Genomic DNA, 6338 nt, shown 5'->3' with positions numbered 1-6338 from the left:
AATGAAGTATTTCTGCATGCTTATTGACCAATACCTGATCTGATTAAAAGTTTGAATGGTACGTTTAAGGGGATTGATCGGCTCTGTTCATCTGAAGGCCTCTGATTAGTTTCGCCGCTGTCGATTGACATCTGATCTGGTCATCTAACGTAGCAATCTGAAGAAAATGTAGTTTTCGTGTTCCCTTAGTACACAAAGTACGAAGGGAACCATACAGGGAATTAAGAAACACTTAAGAAAAACTCCAATTCTAATTTTGACCACCGAGACCGATCGACTGTCTCGCGATCTGTATGAGGCGGAACTCTTGAATGAGTGACAATAAAAAGTTGTCATAATTAAAAACCTCTATAAAAAAAAAAAAAAAAAAAACAACATTAAGTAGAGAAGATCAGGGGAAAAAGAAGTTAGGCCTCTCCTTTGCAAATGACACAAAACATCCAGACAAAACACACCTAATGACAGTCAAACTGGTGTGAAATGACTTGTGAGTAAACGACAGGATAGTGTGTGTCTACATGTGTGCGCAGACAGAGGAAAGAGAATTATTTTGTCGCGGCGGAGGACCAGTGATGTTCCCCCGTGCCGCCACGGGGGCTTGCATAAGCTGTTATTTGCAGATAGTTATCTGTTGACAAGGTCTTTGCCATGACACTCTACTCACCTATCTCCTCCATCTACTGCCTGACGGACAGAGCAGCAGCCTCTTTCTGCTGCAGCCAGCACATTGTCTCCTTTTTCTTTCTCTCTTATCAACGTCAACAAGCTCCTGGATGCTAGCGTTCGCCGCTCCCCCCCCCCCCTTTCTCTCTTCCCTTCCCTCTGTTCTCATTTCCCCCCAAAATAAGTCCCCGGCGTAGTCCTCGTCTGGTTACCGCCGTCGGTGCCTTTAGACCAGAAGGTGCTGAACTCCGACGATTTTTTTTTTTTCCGCCACGCCGCCCCGCTTTTCTCGTCCCTCGCCTTCCAGGTTGGACTTGGGGAAGTGAATCGTAGTCATTGAGGAGAAGGTACAAATAGGCAGCGGTTGCAAATGGAGTTTGGTCAGTGGTCGGAGATTCCTATTCCGAATAGATAGACAGGACTTTGTTCACAAACTGGAGTTTGAAGTTTCAAAGGGGAGAACCACACCAGAGTTACATCAGGTCTCGACGATCCTTTGACTTTTAGCCTCGGGGCAGGAGTTTGGGTGACTGATTATAAGACCATCGCGCTTCACCGCGGTAGCCTCCCGCTCTATTTACTACATATTTAACGGCAACCTGTCACACAGGTGTGGTCACCCTGCAAAACGGTGTCAAAGTGCCCCGGTGACAGTTCAGCCGGTTTTATTCCTTGCGTCCAAGAAAAAAAAAAAAAAGACAAAAAACAAACAGAAAATAGAAATATTGCATCAAAACACTCAATTTCAGCCCTTCACCTGACTGATACTGGATGTCCAGAACCATGACCCGATATAAAGGACCGTAAACACTGCAGCACTGAACATTGATTTAACGTCAAGTTGATCTTGGGTAGACACATTTTTTCTTTTGGTGTTTAAATATTGACATTTGACTTGAAGCCAACAAAATATGAATGTCAAAAGATTTCATATCTTGGTTCATAAACGACGTGAAAGTAACCCCAGTATCAATGTCAGCTGTCATCTAGATCGAAATTAAATTGTCAATATCAGAAGTGACCTCCAAACCTACATTCAACCAAATATCAATAAGAATGTTGTCACGACAGACTGATCGGAAATTTGACGGATTCCCGATGGGTACATTTTTCGTAGGAAAAGCGTCTTCTTTCCAAAAACAAACTTGTAAAAACACACAAATCTGTTAGGGGACAAAGATATCAACAGCGAGCGTACACGAGGAATCGTCCGATCCGTCACAACAGGCTAATGTGATAAACGTTGCATTTAAAAAAACGATATCTCTTGAACGAATTTGAGGATCTCGCATTGAAAGCGAATTTCGAGAACATGCAAGACAAATTCAACTGACGGCACAAAGCAACCGGATTCTGGATTTATGTGACAGGAAAGCGAATCGAACCAAGCTTTTCTCGATATTGGATATGAGCTAGTCTTTTAAGCTAAGCTAACCCAGCTACATATCCATAGTTTATGTTATTCACTCCATGTGAATAATAAATAATGAATTAAAATAACAATTATTGTCAGAATAGAGACATCAATTGAAGAAGAGAAAACCCGCAAGTGGGGTGTAATAATAATAATAATAATAATTATTTATTTATTTATTTATTTATCATTATTATTATTATTAATAATAATAATAATAATAATAATAATTATTATTATTATTATTATTATTATTATTATTATTATTATTGTAATATAAGTTGCAATTTCAAAAAAGTTTTATGTTTGAAAAAAAGAGAGGTGATTAGAAGTTTCAATTGAATGACGTTTTGGTCATTTCTGCAAGGTGATGTGTTATCAGAGTAATATTTCATGAAATTTCATGAATATTTTTGAAAGTAAATTCACAATTCATGAAGAAAAATATACATGAAATTTTTCATCATACATTTACAATTTTATTGGATTATTTTGACAATTCATGATATTCCAAAATAAAAACAAGAGAAATGACAAGAATGATAATTCTTTCTTATAAGACAGAAAAATATTATAATTTTTTTTTTTTTTTTTTTTTTTTTCTGCTTCGATCCAACAAGAGACCTCTAGAAAATATTCCCGGAAGGAACAGAAGTGGTAAACTTTTTTCTATAAATTTTTTTAGACCAGGTTTGACTTTGTCACCAGAAACACTGTTCTGCCGTAACACAACTCTTCGTCACGGCCTCCTGCACGTGTCAATCACGCCTGTGGGAACAAAAAAGGACGGATCGTGAACGCAGACGAGTCATGGGAGAATTTCAATCCGTCCTGCCGTATCTTTACCCGGGACATCAGAGCAGCTTGTCAGTTCTGGACTAACAAAAAAAAATAAAAGCGCCGGTGCAGATTGTACTTTACGGTCCTGTATATGGAGGGGGGGAGGGGGGGGGGGTCGCAGATCTTTGAGATTGAAACGGCAATAAAAGAAAGAAAGAGAGAAACATTTAATGACAGGCGAGATAAGATTTGCGCGGTGACTCATTTAAAGTACCGGAGCAAATACGGCCATCGCGGCAAAGCGGCGCGGATCGAACTGGAAGATGATGTCGTAATCGGTCGACCTCTGCACACGCCGGCCAAACTGCACCCCTGCGGCAGAAGCCACGCGGCTGCGCGTGAAAAGCGGCCGTGCATTTTTCTCGCCCGGGATAGCGGAGGCTTCCTTTGAGTTAATCAATCGGTGAAATCATCAATGAATGGATTCTAATCACGGTTTGAACAGCTCAGCCTGTGATTGAATTACAGCGAAAGGAGGGGAGTTTTGTCTAAATCTAATCAGTGATCGGACAGTCTGAGAATAATATCACGGTATGCGTGTGAGTGTTTCTCCCCTCCTTGCCCGAGGAATGCAAATACGTTTTTTACGAGAAGCCGGTATAACTGCGGTGTGTGGTTAACAAGTTCGCCCGCTCGCAGACGCTGAACTCCAGATCGTTGACCCGCCGATTTGTTCTGGCACTTTCTCTTCAAATACGCCACTACTGTTTGCCGTGCGACATGAGACACGCGCGCTTTGCGCAAGCTTTCGGAAAAACAGTTAGGAGTCCGGAGGGTAGTGTGTTAGAAACGTGAAAAACCGATGACCGAAAGCTCGTGGGTGTTTTTTTTTTGTCTTTTTTTTTTTTTTTTTTTTGCGACTTTTAAATAGGAAGTATTTCTTTTTTAGTTTAAATGCAATAGGCAACATTTAATCAGAGGTTCCCTCAAGACACATTTTAACCCTTGTGTCGTCTTGCGGGTCAAAAGTGACCCACTATCATGTTTAGCTGTAGAAAAAACACCTTAACCTATTTTTTTTTCCAACTTTTATGACATTTTATGACTTTTCCCTAAAGAGAGCCCATAATTAGAAAAAGTGATACTTCTTTTTTGTTGATGTTTCCATGTTTATGTTTCCAAAGATTGTCTTATGGGTCATTTTTGACCCGTAGGACAAGGGGAGTAAACACAATGTTAAGATCGCTCGAGGGTTAAAAATACCTAACGGTGATTGATTTATAACGTGACTTATTTTTCTCACTAAGTGTAAGACATTGAAATGGCGCATCTTTCGCGATTTATGTTTGGCAAATGGCAAACATAAAAATGATGGGTCACTGTTGTCCAGGTCAGATGTTTAAGACCATTTTTAACACGAGAAAATCTAGTGTCACCCCTTAAATGACATATTATGAACTTATCAAGCTGCTTTTTCTATTTTGGGGGAAAACAATGCTGGCAAGTTGATATGTGGTCATGACTTGAATGCATTTTATTTGAGTTAAATGTCTGGTTGTGAGGATGTTAACTTAAAAAACGATATCATCGTCACCATTTGTCTGGATCTGAACTTGTTTTGGACAGAGATGTCCTGACATTGACGTCACGTCCTGCATCCTTCAGTGGATATTTGACCATATGATTAGCAAATCAGCTGAAATTTCCACTGAAATTTAAAAACTTTATTTTGAATTCTTCCATCCAGGCCCTCAAATTTGATCGCAACCTCAAAATTTCTTGTATCAGTAATACATTTACCACACTTAAACGCTCTCCGTTTTGTGAAAATGTATTGTAAATAAAAGACCGAAAACCTCATTGTTTGAAATTCAAACATTCTGTCGCGCGGTAAAAATACGACTACAGCAACAACCAATTGATCGGATACAGAGTGTGTGTGTGTGTGTGTGTGTGTGTGTGTGTGTGTGTGGTGGTAGTGGGGTGGGGGAACACGCAGCAAAAATCCACAGTAACCAGTGGTTGGCGGGAGTTTGTCGTCGTTAATGACTTATCCTCCCACTAGTCCATTTTTTGGCAATTTGGCGTAAACACAACGGTTTCGCCACGAGACAAATCATTGCGACCGACATACGTTGATGATATTTCAATTGCGGATCATAAAATGTGGGATGAAAAGAAAAAGACACTCAGGTGTTCATTTTTGAAAACCCGTCCTGCTAAATTTACGGTCATTTCTGAACGATTCGTCAGTCCCCTTTTTCCATTCTTTGGGAAATTCTTGACTGTTTTCATGCAATTTCAGTTGCAAGTTTTAGGAAACGTATTTTCATTTAATAGCTGCTTTATTTCTCTAAGGTCAAATTACTCATGGTTGAATTTTGAATTCAATCGATATCAATTCGGTTTAACAACAACTGTCAAAACAAACACAGATCTCGTCTTGAAAACTGTACATGCAATAGTGAAATCACACAACTTTCGCAATTTCTTTAATTTCTCAATGAAAACTCCGGTCTTATACATTGATTTTTCTTCTTAAAATACCATCAAGTTTCCCTTCCTTCTGCAGAAAACTTCTTCTTTTTTTTCTTTTTTTTTCTTTTTCCCTGCCCAGAATCATCAAGTATGTCCAATACCGAGCTTTTGGATCAAGCTCACGTGTGTTTTCAAACACAATGAAGTCTTTTACATAAAGGCATCACTTTGCTTGAGAAAGCGTTATCCGCCCCCTTCATTACGGCAGCATTAGCCCAGATTTGAGTTTCCAATATGACGGGCCCGAGCGATGGCGAGTCCAGAAGTGGACGCTGATCACGCACGTAATGTCAGCGTGTCAGAGAAAAGGAGCTGATAAAGGCTCTCGTGGAGGGACTGTTTAACCATTAGCTATTAACTGTTTATAACCACCGAAATGTATAATAAATAGCTTGTTACTTTATCAAAAGCCGGAGCGTAATTTTACTTCAATTTGTGACTACTCACTTTTGTGCGTCTCTGTTGCATCACCCTGAAAAAACACCGACACAGAATATCCGCCGACAAAAAGGGCGACTCGAAATTATATCTATGTAATAAAGTAAAGTAAAAAAATATGAAAAGCACCTGTATCTATTAAATATAAGATTATGCATCAATATTAGATACACATGTTGACTTCTATACAAAAATAACAAGATGCAATTTTAAACGAGTCAAATCCTTTGGATGAAGAACCCTAAACACTGTAGCTGTCTGAGAAGGTTTAGTACTGTTAAAAATAATTTATTACCAGATAACATCAAGTAAGACCTCCTGAAAGGCATATTTGATCATTTTTAATCCGCTCCAAGTTTCGAACATTAATGTGTTATAAATATGAGAGATTATTGATGTGTTATATTCCTTTTTTTTTTTTAAAGGGAAATGTTATTTATTGAAACTTCTTACTACAGAAAAACAAGCACGGGGAGGATGGCAAGTATCAAAGTTTCGTTATCTG

This window comes from Fistularia commersonii, chromosome 14, assembly GCF_037954325.1.
Source record: "Fistularia commersonii isolate RoL2024-O1a breed Wild chromosome 14, RoL_Fcom_v1.0, whole genome shotgun sequence".
NCBI lineage: Eukaryota > Metazoa > Chordata > Actinopteri > Syngnathiformes > Fistulariidae > Fistularia > Fistularia commersonii.
This window is presented reverse-complemented; position numbering follows the sequence as displayed.